Consider the following 14152-nt stretch of genomic DNA (forward strand, 5'->3'; position numbering starts at 1 on the left):
TCCATGGCCCAGCCACAGCAGAAGGAAAGGGCAGTGCTGAATGGAAGAAGTAAAAAAAAAAAAAAAGAAAAAGAAAAAGTCTCAATTTGGGAGACTGAGAGCAGGCTGAATCCTCCATAACCCACTGCTCTGTGGCAGTGGCCTCTTGAGCCCCTGGGTAGCCAACATTAGCTCAAAGAGCATTTGGAACCAGGATCTTAGGAGATTTTCTTGGCTGGCGGTACACCCCATACAAAGGGAGTCAGGGTCAAGCCTAAATCTTAGAAGAAGAGGTCTTCATGGAGATTTTATGAGTGCTCTGTAAGGCACTATTTTGGGTGGAATAGTTTTCCCATTACATATTTCAAATTACTTGTTATAAGTGTGAAGGACGCTTATGATTTTAGTGGACATATTTTTGAAAATGGAAAAAAAACACAAATAAAAAAATTATAAGCACCACAATGCTAACAATTTTCAATGTCCTCTCTCACCAATCCTATCTCCTACCTAACACATTCCCACAGCCACTGACACCTACATCATAGCCCATTATGTTATATATTTATTTCATCGCTCGTTTATTAACTATCGCCCCCATAAGAATGGACGTTCCATGTGGAGAGTCATTTGGTTCTATATTCTCAGCACAAGAATAATGCTTGCACATGTGCATTAAATAAATCAGTCCCTAGGGGTGGGAAAGAGGGACTGACAAGCTTGCTGCTATACCTTTCCCTTAGTCTTGAGAGGGAACATCTGACCCTGTTACATCATCAATGAGCCAAGAGTGGTTTTCCTGCATCCTCACCACAATTCCAAATTCTGTGTGGGAATCTCGACTTCAGGCAGATCTGAGCTGCAACCTCAGGTCTTCTATGTAGTACTTGTGTGACCTCAGCCTATCACTTAGCATTTCTGAGCATTAATTTCCTTGCTTGGGAAAAACATATTTCTATCAGAAGGTTGTTGTAAGGATGAAGTCATGAAAGTATTTTGCAGATGATGATGATGATGGGGCGGGGGCCATCCTGCCGGGCAAACCCCAGGCTACTTGCTGCCAGGCTTGGATGAGTGGAAGAAAAGGACAAGAAAAAATAAGAGGAGCAAAGAGACAAAAGGGAACAAACAGGAAGGTGAGGAAGAGAAGGAGGCTAGGTGATGGAAAAAAGAGATGCCTATTAAAAAAACAAAGGAAAGGAAAATGAGAGCAGAAGAGAGATGAATAGAAAGAAGACATGTGGTCAAGAGGAAGAAGGTAAAGAAAGTGTAAAGAAAAGAAGGGAGAAGAAGGTTGAGGAGGACTGTCAGGGAGGAAAAGGAAATGATAAGGGTAAGAAGGGGGAACAGTAAGATTGTCAGGAGGGAAAAAGAAAGTGGAAGGGAGGAAGGAGGGAGGGAGGGAGGGAGGAAGGAAGGAAGGAAAAGGGAAACAGGAAGGAAAGTTAAAGATCAAGAAGGGAGAAGACAACTGGGAGAAAGAGAGCCAAGAGAAAGAAATGGAGAGGTCCCTGGGCAAAGGATCCCTGGATTCCCAGAATAACTTCAGAGTTCAGGGATCACTGACCGGCCCCCAAATCCAGACTGCAGAGCCCTCTGTGGGAGCATTTGTCCCTCCATCTGCCCATCCTTGACTAGGCCAGCCCTCCCAGGAGGAGCTCAAGCCAGCCAGGATGCAGAGCTCGGGTCCCCAGAGAGGCCGGACTCATCCCCCCTGAACTAATCCTTCATTTCATGCTCCCCAGCCCCTCTGATCGGGTCTGACAATTAGCGCAGCCTTGGCTGGGATGCACCTCTGGGTTTATGGCACGATGTGGGCACCAGCAGACACCATTAGCCCTGACTTTATGGGGATTTATTCAGCCTGTTACCGTGACTCATACTCTAGCAGTGAGGTCTCTTCCAGGGCTCAGCACTTTGCTGCTGGCATCTTTCCTTCCTGCCTCCCCCAGTGGTTCCATTTCTGTTCTTTCTCCAGAATTTTCCAGCTTCCCCTTTGGCCTCAACAACTATTTGAGGGTAGAGGGCAGGGAGTGTAACTTCTGTCTTGCAAAAAATCTGAGCCCCATGGTTCACTTGGCTAGACCAAGTCTATAAACAAGCAGTGAGCAAACATACAGTATGAAGAAAACAGGGCTTATTTTTTAGGGAGATAGGAGGGAAGTCTCAGACTTGCTGCTAAGAATGCAGACCTGAATAAATGCTGACATCTCTTTATCTTAGATGGAAGAGAACGTAGAGACAGATTAAAGTCTCAGCACATAGATTGGGAAACTGAGGTCCAAAGAGAGGAAGAGACTTGCCCAATATTTCATAGTGAGTAGTAGTTAGATCTTGAACTCATAACTTCTGATTCCTCTTCTCTCTATTCTTTTAATTTATTAATTCATTTATCCATTCAAGCAAATACTTGAGACGACTTCAAGGGCCAGCTCTGCTCTGAAGCCTTCGAAGATACTTAGGGTTAGATCAGCCGCTCCCACCATTTCATGCCTCCTGAACCCTGCATAGGGACACTGGCATTGTGGGCTTGACACAAGCTGCACTTACTGTCTTGTGATGAGTAAGGTGTCGCCTCTTCCAGACTGGGCTCTTCAGGGCAGAGACCTGGTCTTATTCACTTATGTAGCCTTGTCACTGCCACAAGACCTGGCACAAAGTGGATGCTGAATAAATGTCTGATGAAGGAACTAATGAATTAATAGGCTCCAATAGCTTCAAGCTTCTGATCACACTAAGTTGGCAGGGAACATTATAGGTTCAGCCAACTAACCCCCTGTCCCAACCACCCCCTGCAACATAGTGCAGACCCTTTTTTTGAGCAGACACCACCCCTTCCTCTTGCCCACCTGACCCGTGATTGTCTCATCCTACCTGGGCAATGTGTGCCGCCTTCCTTCAAGAGACTGATCCATACTGATTTAGAAGTTTATGGAGATTTATTTGCATTTGAAGATGAACTAATAAGCCCTTGATCCCACGGGGGCTGGCACGACCACTTTCAAGGTTCAATGTTCCCTTGGCCTATTTGAGTGATCAGTGAGGGCTTCCCTAGGCAAACTGATTCAAATACAGCTCGGAAAAGAAACAACCCTGGGTCATTAAATCCCAGCAAAATGAAGGGAAAAGCAGGAGGCAGAGGAGGTTTAACTCCCCTTCCAACCTGATTTGGATGCTCTCTGATGTCCCTTAAGTCCAAGGGGAGGGGAAGAAGACTCTGGGGAGAAAGGTCCCACTCCCAAGACAAAGACCTGCAGTGGTCTGCAAGTGGGCAAGAACAAACAGGCAGCCATTTCCACCCAGGTAGACTATAAATCCAGCCTTTATTACCTTTTATTATGTTGTTTCAACAGACTCTTAAAGACAGCACAACGGTCGGTTGATAGCAGCACTAAATCTCTTTCATTTTCTCCCCATATTACTTTCGCCTCCTGGATTTTTTTTTTTCTCTCTCTCTCTTCATGAGTCAAATTTTATCGGTCTTCTCTAGAGGATGGTAGTAGAATGGAAACATTGTTTATGATTGGGAAAGAAAACCCAACAACCCCCAAACCTCAAAACTGTGAGCTAGCAGTGAATGTATGTGTGCAACCTAAGTATGTATAAATTTTATGTTTATATGCACATATACATATAGATAAACACCTATATAAGGCAGAAAGGCAGAGGAGAAGCATAAATCTAATTATGGCAAAATGGGGACTGGGGGTGTGTGTGGCAGAAATGAACATAAGAACAATTTACTGCCAAACATCAGAGGCTGAAATGGAATTAAAATAAACTAAGGTTCACAATTTTTAAAAGCCTTACTTAAAGAACAGAATTGTGTTAAGAGCTGAAAAGGGGTCCCAAGAATACTATGAGGTGGGGAGGTGAGGGGAAGAGGTGGGGAGAGAGGGAGAGAGGAGGAGGAGGAGGAGAGTAGGGGAAGGAGGAAGGAGAGAGGAGAGAAGAGGAGAATGGAAGTGGGGAATGGAAGTAGAATGAGAATGAATTAGGGAAAATTAAATTCTAGGATCTTTCTGTGTCATCTCTACAATAGGCTCAGAAACATTTTCATTGCATTTGATGAATCAGACATTGAACAAAAATCAACTTTTCATTTTCTGTATTAACTGATTATGAGTGCCTCTTAGGAAATTGAGTAATACTAGATGCAGATCTACTTACCACCCCTCCTCATCTGGACCCCCACTCCCACCCTACAGATGTTGGCCATCACCTTTCTTTGAACACTTTTTTTTTTTTTTTGAGACACAGTCTCCCCTGTTGCCCTGGGTAGAGTGCCATGGCGTCATTGTAGCTCACTGCAACCTCAAACCCCTGGGCTCAAGCAATCCTCCTGCCTCAGCCTCCCAAGTAGCTGGGACTACAGGTACATGCCACGACGCCCAGCTAATTTTTCCATTTTTTGTAGACATGGAGTCTTGAACTCCTGAGCTCAAGTGATCCTCCCACCTCAGCCTCCCAGAGTGCTAAAATTACAGGTGTGAGCCACTGCACCCAGCCTGAAGACTCTTTAGTCTACCCTGTATTTATTCTTACAGAGTCAACCAATATTACCCCTCATCCCTGAAACTGCCCCATCACTCAGATTTTTCTCTGAGCCCCTTGCCCTCTTTTAGCACTGCCTCATTGATGTTTCTGGTCCCTCAGACCTGGAAGACCTTTTTCATGTTTGCACTCTTCCTTCTTTTAGATCTGATTGTCAGCTCCTTGAGCACTATACTATTGTTACATGTACACCCTCAAGTTGGGCAGCCTCATTCGAAGCCTGGTTCTACCTTTTACTAACTGTGTTATCTTGGTCAAGTTGCAATCCCACTGGAACCTCTGTGTCTTCATCTGTTCAATGGAGCAGATACTGCCGTCTACACAATGGGGCTGCAGCCAGGATTAAATAAGAGGATAGGTGAAAAGTGCTGGTCCTACCCTGCTGTCCAACTCTTTGCCATTCCCTGGCTGAGAGGCAGTGGGGCAGGTGACCTAAGTTCTCAAGTTTGCTTTACTCATCAGAAAAATAAACATGATGCCATCATGAGATAGTATAATACAGTGGTTAAAAACTCATGTACTGGAGCCAGAGTTTATGGATTCAAATGCAAGCTACACTACTTATTGCTGTACAACCTTTAGGCAAGTAACTTACTCTCTCGTTGCCTCTATTTTCTCATTTTAAAAGATTCTAGGAGCACCTCCTCTATATGCTCTTGCAGCATTCAATGAATTAATTCAAGCAAAGTGCTTAGAACAGTCCCAGATATATAGGCAAATTTTAATACATGCTAGCAATTATCATTGTGATTTAAGTGAAATGATACACATGAAAGACACAGACACACGGTAGAAGCTCATCAAGTGGTAATCCTCATTCAGGAGATAAAATCCTCCCACTTCTAAGGTTAAAATCTATCAATACAGGTAATGCATTGCAAGGAAATGGAATTTTCATCTCCTATAGTCAAGGTGAATGTTTGATGCCATCACCATCAACAATTTGCTTTTCATTTGTATTCCTTATGCTCCAATACTTTGTTCAGGTACAGCACCTGCCCGATCAGATCCGCTGAAAACTCGTAAATTCACCAGATAGGAAACTTTTGTTGTTTCTAATGAGGAAACCAATTCTTCAAGCCTTGTTAGAATTTCCAAACAGGGTTTCCTGCTGGGCAGCTTCATTTACTTGGCATATCCTACTGAGAGACACCAGTACCATTCATGGAATGGGGAACACAGAAGACAGACAACTGAATGAGAAATACCAATTTAAATGCTGAAATTTGTCATCACCTTCCAGAGAAAAGGAACAGAATTTTTTTTAAAACAAAATGAGTTTTAGGAGTTAGGTAAATCCATTGCATTTCACTCCAAAAATGTCAGAGTTAAACAATGAAATGCAAGAGCTCCTGCAATGACAAAGCTCTGATTGATTGATAGCAGCTAATGGAAACCTTGAGGAGGGGATGATTCTGAGGCTACTTCCTAGTTCAGTAAGAAAGTGCTATAATCCATTAGTGATGTCTGCTGTGGGCAAGGAGTTGGACTGTGTTGGACCAATTTGCCATGTTCTTTCTATTCCTGACCTAGTTCAACTTTCTGATGTTACAGTTGTTTTCAAGTTCCCTACATTGAGAAAAGAGGCCTTTAGACTGTGTTCATTTTTAAATGCCATTTTAGTACATGCAAATTTACTGAGATATGAGGACTTGAATAAATAAGAATGATTTGTGTATTCTTGGCAAGCAATTGGATACAGCTAAACAGATTTTATGGACTCTTGAATAATGTTATTTCTTGAATAGTTTAAACCGTCTTTTCCCCATTCCCACTGGTAATTTTGTTTTTAATCTTTACCAGCCATTAAAAATAGGCTGACACTTGTTAAAAATCTTTACCGATACTGAAATAGTAAAGCATACAAATAAATTGGACTTTACCAGGAATTCAAGAATAAACAAAACAAGGAAAGCATATGTAATTATTGTGGTCAGTCTTCTAAGAATTTTAACTTAAAGAGTTTTTTTTCTTTTTTTAGGTGATTTATGGATTTTTTTGTTGCTGTTTTTGTTGTTGACCTAACAGTAATACTAATGATAACAATTGTTTGTGTTTCACACTCTGGAGATTTTTTTAAAAAACACTCTCCCCTATATTATTTTATTTGATCTTCACATTAGCCCCATGAGGGGAGCGTGGAAAGAATTTTTATTCCCATTTAACAGAGGAGGAAATTGAGCTTCAGAGACAATTGGAAATTGAGCTCAGACATAACTGGATGGCAATACCAATGAAATCCTATTCTCTCTCTCTCTCTCTCTCTCTCTCTCTCTCTCCTCCCCTTTCTTTTTCTCTCCCCCCTTTCTCTCTCTCTCTCTCTCTCTCTCTCTCTCTCTCTCTCTCTCTGTCTGGAAGAGATTGAACACGCTAATGTCACTGATTTGGTCCAAAATTTTAGCCCATCAACCCTAATATCCCTGGACAATTGACAGGAATAAGTCAAGTTACAAATTGTTAAATGCTAGACAAAAGGCACAGGATTCTAGAATAAGTGAATGAAGAAGGTGACTTTCAGCGGTAGAATCAGAGAAGGAGTCATAAATGAGAAGGATTGAGTTTGATGCTCAAAATCAGATAAAATAAAAGGAAGGAGATGAAGATGAAAGACATCTCAGAGAAGTTTCAGAAAAGTGATTGGAAATCCTTATCTTGAAATTTAGCAGAGAAAAAGATCCTACACAGTTCTTTGGAGTTAAACAAATGGAGAAACATTAGAGGAACTTCCATTTGGAGTTAAACAAATAGAAGACGATCTCTGACTCCCCGTGATTTTTGGTTGTTGTATCCATAGCTGGCATGGGGCCACCACAAGTGGTTCCACTGTGGGCAGTAACTTTGCTCAAACATACCACATGGTTTTAGTGACAAACAGACCTATGTCTTAATGCATTTTTTGCCATTTGCTAGATGCATGACCTCAAGCATATAACTTCACTCCCAGGTCTTTTCTTTCCTTTTTACTTTCTGCTTTTTGCTTAATTTGGCTGGAAGGAAAAAGGATATTTATTTCCCAGGGTTGGCATAGGATCACTATACCCTACAAAGAGCACCTGGCGTATAACATGTGCTCAGGGCACTAGTTCTCGTCCTCATTTCTTATTGTCAGCAGCACATAACTGGCTCAAGAGGAAAGAAAATATTTGATTTTCTCTAAGTAGATCCAAGCCTGCAGATGAGAGTATCAGTGCTGAAATTGAACTTTGTGTGTATGTGTGACAGAGGGTAGAACATTTCATCAATTTCTAACATTGTTCAGCTAGAGATTTAGGGTAGATCTACAGGAAAGCATGGAAGTGACTCTAAATTAAATCAACCTGGTAAAATTGTTCAGGGATTGTGATGTTTTACTACCAAAAAAAAAGAGAGAGAGAGAGAGAAAGAAAAAAAATTACTTCAAGTCTCCAAAAGTTCACAGCTTGATCTAGCAGAAGTCATTTTTTAGAAATGTTACTAAATACTTATTTAATGAGTATGAGGCAAGTGACAACATCTAATATGTGTGAGAACAGATAATGCTTATTGTAGTGGGTCTCCTTTCATAGAATAAAGTTTTATTCATATGGATTCAATGGGGTGAGGTAAGAAAAACTGGAATTTTAGGATTTCATGATGAATAAAATGTATACACATACATCTTTACCTGTATCTATGCTATGTCTGTATGTACACATGTAAGTATGCATGCGTTTGAGATGTAAATGAAGAGTCTACCTATTGTATCAAATATTTCCTCAATAAAGATCCTTATGGGAGAGATAAGAAACTATTATAATTAACACACCATTTAATACCATACAAGAGGATATTTCTAACGTACAGAGAAATAATTTCTACAATTGAGCTATCTTATCATTGCTTACCCCACAATCTTTTCTAATGCTATGTGGTTTGCTAAATAATAGTTTTCATAACATGAATACAGGCTTATTTCAGCCAACAAGGTATGTTTCACAGGTTGACCTCCATTATTAAGCAATGTTCTTTGGGTACAAATGTTTAATCATATGTTAGAATACAGTTTCTCTTTAGTGAGGTGACATGTTGATCTGCCATTACTGGTTAACGCTGTGACTGGAAGAGGCTTATAAAATATCATCAGGGCCTTAGAGGAACTGGGAAAACAAGGGTAGATGATGTTCCTTGGGAAGGGTGTGTGGAACATAAAAGATACCTGGAGAAGGCCAAGTGGTGGGTGGGGTGGGAGCTTGTGGTGGTGTTAGCCATCTCTCATGGAAGAGGAACAAATGAGAGGTGCTAGCTCTGGGCATAGGAATAAATGATGGGTGCAGGAGCCCACCAAGTGTCTTTTATTTATTCAACAAATGTTTTGAGTAAGCGCTATGTAGCAGTACATATGCGCATGTAAGAGCATCTGTATGTACCAAGAGCAAATGTGAAAAGCAGGGTCCCTCCCCCTGGAATTTAAGTGTAATGCATTCTCTCTAAGTGTGGGCCCTGGACCGGCAGCATCAGTGTCACTTGGGAAGTCTTTAGAAATGTAAATTCTCAAAACCGCCCCCAGACCTACTAAATCAGAAGTGCTAGGGTAGGCCCCGGTAATCTATGTTTTAATAAACATGTAAGGAGATTTTTGAGAACCACTGGTTTAATGGAAAATATTCTATAACTTCAGTACCAAAAAGCTATCCTGGCACAGAGAGTGTGAATGGGAAGTAGAGCTTCAAATGGCAGGACATTTTTTAATAAAGTTCCTTGATTTCCTGCCCATCTCTGCCTACACAAGTCACTTGCTATTTCTGTGTTGTTGCCTGATGCATGAAGTCCCAAATGTTTCTGCTCACCAGAATTACTGAAGACCTGTTCACACATTCACTCGTTCATCTACTCATTCATTTATTCATCCTACAAACATCTGTGGAACTGTGATATTAGGCACTCTCCCAGGCATGCAGTGCAGTGGCAAAAAAAGATGAGTGTTATCCTTGCTCTTATGGAGTTCAGAGTCCAAATGGGATGTCAGAATATAAACGATCACAAAAATAAAATCATCATGAAATTACAAAGAAAGAAAGAAAGAAAAAAAGAAAGAAAGAAAGAAAGAAAGGAAGAAAGAAAGAAAGAAAGAAAGAAAGAAAGAAAGAAAGAAAGAAAGAAAGAAAAGAAAGAAAGAAAGAAAGAAAGAAAGAAAGAAAGAAAGAAAGAAAAGAAAAGAAAAGAAAAGAAAAAGAAAATGTTATAAGACAGAACATCCTGAATGTGTCGTGCTGTGTGAGGGGCCAGGGGGTACAACTTAATAGGAGTGAGGAAGTACCTCTCTGAAGAAGTGATATTTAAGCTGAGCTGAAGGATGAATAGACATTAACTGAGAAGAGACACTAGCCTGAACAAAGGTCTGGAGAGAGGCAAAACCTCAGTGTGTTCAAGGAACTAGAGAGGGCAAGTGCAACCGGAGTGCAGAGAACAAAGGACAGGTTGTCTGGTTTGAGACTGAAACCATATAGGTTGGTGGAGACCAAAGCACGCAGCCTGGGAGGACACTGAGAACAGGGAACAGAGAAGATTCAATTTAAGTTTAAAATGATCACTGTGGTTGCAGGAAGCAAAATGGACAAGGGCAGAGCTACGAAAACTGGAAGACCAGCTCAGAGGAGCCTGCTGCCATAGCCAGGGGTAGTGACTAAGAGAAAGATAATGGCATAATGGTGTGGGGGGGGACAGGTAGTAGGTGATGCAATGGCTTAAAAAGCAGGCGTCCCTGCATCTAGAGCAAGTTGTCACTCCCTAAGCTATTTGGACTCAGAAATCCCCCCTAGATTTGGCAACGAGGTGGAGAGAAGGGGTATTCCCCTAGATAGAACTCTTTCAGTGACCTTAGGCAAGTCCTTGCCCAGAAATCTCTCCTCCCTTTTGCCACCAATCCACTCTCACCTCTTAGTTTCTTTTTCCTAAGTGCCACATTCCCACTGTTCTTTTAAAGTGCAAGTCCCCTGGGAAATTAAAGCTCTGAACTGTCTTTGAGAACACTGAGCATGTCAGTTCCCTCCCGACAGAGGCAGGTTGCAAGGTGCCTTGGTTGCAAGGCTAACACTCTGCTGTGACGACCCTGGTTTCCCTCTAACCCAGGTCAGGACAGGGATGCGATGTGACTGACACTTCTTACCCCACACATGGCCTCTGGTGACTGGAGGTTGACACCTTCCCCAGCCCTCCCCCCAGGGTGCCCCGTCATCTCTCCTCCTGGAGCTGACAGCACATTGGCATTGCTGACAAATGACTCACTTCCAGCCACATAAAATGGCTTCAATCTTCTCCTTTTGAAGTCTCACAGATTACCTCCTCCGCCTCCTGCTTTTCTGACAACTTCACTCCAGCAGTGCATTATGTTAAAAACCACACTTATTATGCCACAGTGGGTCTGGCACAATTAAAGTTCAGTTTTTATCACAGATGTTGATGTGCCTGCAGTGACCTGCTTGGCTCCGTGTTCCTGTGACCAGCACAGCCAGAGCCCGGAGACCCAATGTCCTCCCCATCATACACCACCTCCTCAGGAAGGAAAAAGACTGCCCCTCCTGCACCCTTTTAGTTCTATTTGAAAATCAGGTGCCACCATGAACTGTCACTCAAGTCAGAAACCAAGGTGCTAATTCAGATTCCTCCCCCATTTTTATCCCTCTTAGCCAGTCGGTCACCAAGTTCCCTTCTTTCTTTTGTTTTGACATCTCTCCGATGACCTTCTAGCATGCCCCTAGATCACCCTGCCCTCACCCTTCGTTTAGAATATTGAAAACCCCACCATGTTCACGTCTCTGCCTTCAGCCCTGCCCCTTCCAAAACAGTCTCCAAAGTAATTGTTCTAAAATGCAGATTGGTTCCTCGGCTCTCACTACTCTGCACCCTGTAATAGCATCCGACTGACTTCGGGATGGTCTTCAGCTTAGAATGCAAAGTTCTCTAAATGCCTCTCACTCCTCTCTTTACACCAGACTACCTTCACCCAAAGCCTGTTATGATCTCAGCTATCCAGTTATCCAGTTATCCAGCTACTTGGAGGTCCCCCTGTACACCCAATCCCAGGCTCCTTCGCATCCTTGCTTAAGCTCCTTGTTACCCGGAATGTCTGGTTTTCCTTCTTTTTTGCCTCACTAAAACTTCTCATCCTACAGGGCTCATTTCACTGCCAGGAAATCTTTCATGAAATGGCCTCCCCAAAGGGATTAAGGATCCCTCTTTGAGACACAGAGATACCATGCTCACTTCTATCTTGCCATGAATCTCATTAATATATTGGTTCTTTTACTTGTCTTCTGTCCCACTGAACTATGAGCTCTTTGAAGGCAAGAGTGGGGCCTTAGGCAACTTGTACACCCAGAGACATATACAGTGAAAGGTAATTGCCTATGGAACTCACCCTTCCAGCTTGCAGTTCCACTTTGATAATGGTTAGTGTGTGCATCGTGGTCCTCCATATAGGACGCATCTTGGCATCTGTCACCCCATTTAATCTTCACAACAAACCAGTAAGGAAGTCATTTTAACTGATTTTACAGATGAGAAAACTAAGCCTCAGGGAGGCTAACTTTCTTGTTTTCACGCAGGTAGTAGAAGGCAATGTGATACCTGCCAAGGGACATCTATGTGGATTTGGGTATGAAGCCATTACAGTCATAGAGCTCGGTCATGGGGCTCAGAAGGAGTTTTTCAGTTGGAGTAAAGTGCGGTGAGTGGGGAGACTATTCCCAGCAAAACAAAAAGTGTGTTCCTAAACATCAACATTGTCATGAACAAAGATACGGAGCTATTTTGTGGTTAAGAAAAAGTCCTAGTCTGAATCCATCTGCCAATTACTAGCTATGTGATCCGACAGAGTTGCCTAACCTCAGGTTTCTCATATGTTCAATGAAAATAATGAAAGTTCCAAAGTCCTTAGATTATTATAAAGATAAAATTAAATATATATGTATTATGTATAATATATTATATACATGCATATTTATATCTCTCTCTGTATATATATGTGTGTGTGTGTGTGTATATATATATATATATATATATCCCTAGGAACATACTCTGACAAATAGCAATGGCTCAATATATAATAATTATTGCTAGTACTACTATTCCAATTATATTGTTACAGAAGAAACTACTCCAAAACTTACTACTGCCAAACAACCATGCTCATATTTTCGTGTGCATCAGAAGAGCTCAGCTGGGAGGTTTTGTCTGTGACCCATGCAGCATTAACTGGAGCATCTACTTCCAGGATGACTTCTTTACTCCCTCACCTAGTGCCTGGGCTGGGATGTCACTTGTGTAGGGAAAGGATGCTGGTTGTCAGCCAGAATCTCAGCTCAGGCTGTTGACCAGAGCACCCGACAAGACTGGATAGACCAGGGTGGTCTCCCCATGTGGCTTGAGCTTCTTCCAGAGCTATAACTTATTTCTGTGATGGGAAAGAGGCCTGAGCAGAAGCCACACGCCTTCTTATGAGACAGGCTTAGAAGCTGCAGAAAGTCACTTGTGATACTCTCTTGGTCAAATAAGTGTGGAAGACCAGCCCAGATGCAGAGGGAGGCAATGAGACTCCAGTTTGCAAGAGGACGGTGATAAAGAATTTGTGGCTATATCCAATCTCCCACATGACTGGTACTATGGTGGTACTCCTGGTACTATGATGACATTTAGAAGCAACAGCAGGTACTCCACTACAATGAACATACCGAGTGTGCATGAGGGAGGGATGGGGGGTGGGGGATGAAGCCACTGAGAAACTACAGCACCAATGAGGTAGAGTAGAAGAAGCAACATTCCGATCTCTCCACTAAACCCAACAAAGCCAGTGAGAACTGAGCATGTGGATTTCCTCACTGCAGGGGGTGTATGTACAGACCAGGGCGTTAGGAGCTGCACTCTGAAAAAGAATGAGAACACGGGGAGCATCCCCGGGATGTCTTTTCTGACTCACCTGAAATGAAGCAGCCAACTCTCTCTCCCAGCCTCTTTCTGCCTCTTACCTGGCAGAGGTCACACTGAGTTATTTTTCCAAACTGTGGCAGTAAGAGGATGAAAGGTCTCAGCTATCTTAGCCATCACAAGCCGGAGTTACTCATGGGGAACAAGGCAGGAGGCAGAGAGAAGACACAGCCAAGCGGATGTTGTACATGAAAGACACTTTCTAGCACAATGCAGTTCACATTTCTTCCCTTACTTGCTGTGCTCATTTTTTTAAACCATGTGGGTTTTTGTCACCACAAGATATGTATGGCCTCTTTTTTCAGTTCATTGATCTGGTTTTAAAAAGAAAATAACACATCTCTTTGTGGCAGTCCTGTCCTTACATGCTAATTCTATTGATGTCTCTGTTATAAGCCTGCAACCTAAGAAAGATCTAAATAATTTAATGGCTTCTCCTGTTCTGATCTTCCCATGAATTCCTGGCACCAATAACATGCACACAATTAAATACACTTATGAAAGCTCATTCACAAACATATTTTCACAGACACACACACACACACACACATATTTCATTTTCCAACATGTCCCATTTGGATGATAAATGATTTCCTAAACTTTCAAACATACAAGTTTCACTCTCTAACAAAGCGTACCATTCACAGACAAACATACAAACGCACATGTACATACCGAA

General features: G+C 42.2%; 1 long non-coding RNA gene across 1 annotated transcript in view; it reads right to left on the minus strand.

Moving 5' to 3' along the window:
* Window positions 1–3432: 3432 nt before the first annotated feature.
* The window catches only part of LOC123646269, a 45764-nt gene continuing 35044 nt past the window's right edge, over window positions 3433–14152 (minus strand). Inside the window, exon 3 of the long non-coding RNA XR_006737843.1 lies at window positions 3433–3465. This is a non-coding gene — a long non-coding RNA (uncharacterized LOC123646269). The remainder of the gene's footprint in view (window positions 3466–14152) is intronic.

Source organism: Lemur catta, chromosome 10 (assembly GCF_020740605.2).
Source record: "Lemur catta isolate mLemCat1 chromosome 10, mLemCat1.pri, whole genome shotgun sequence".
Classification (NCBI taxonomy): domain Eukaryota; kingdom Metazoa; phylum Chordata; class Mammalia; order Primates; family Lemuridae; genus Lemur; species Lemur catta.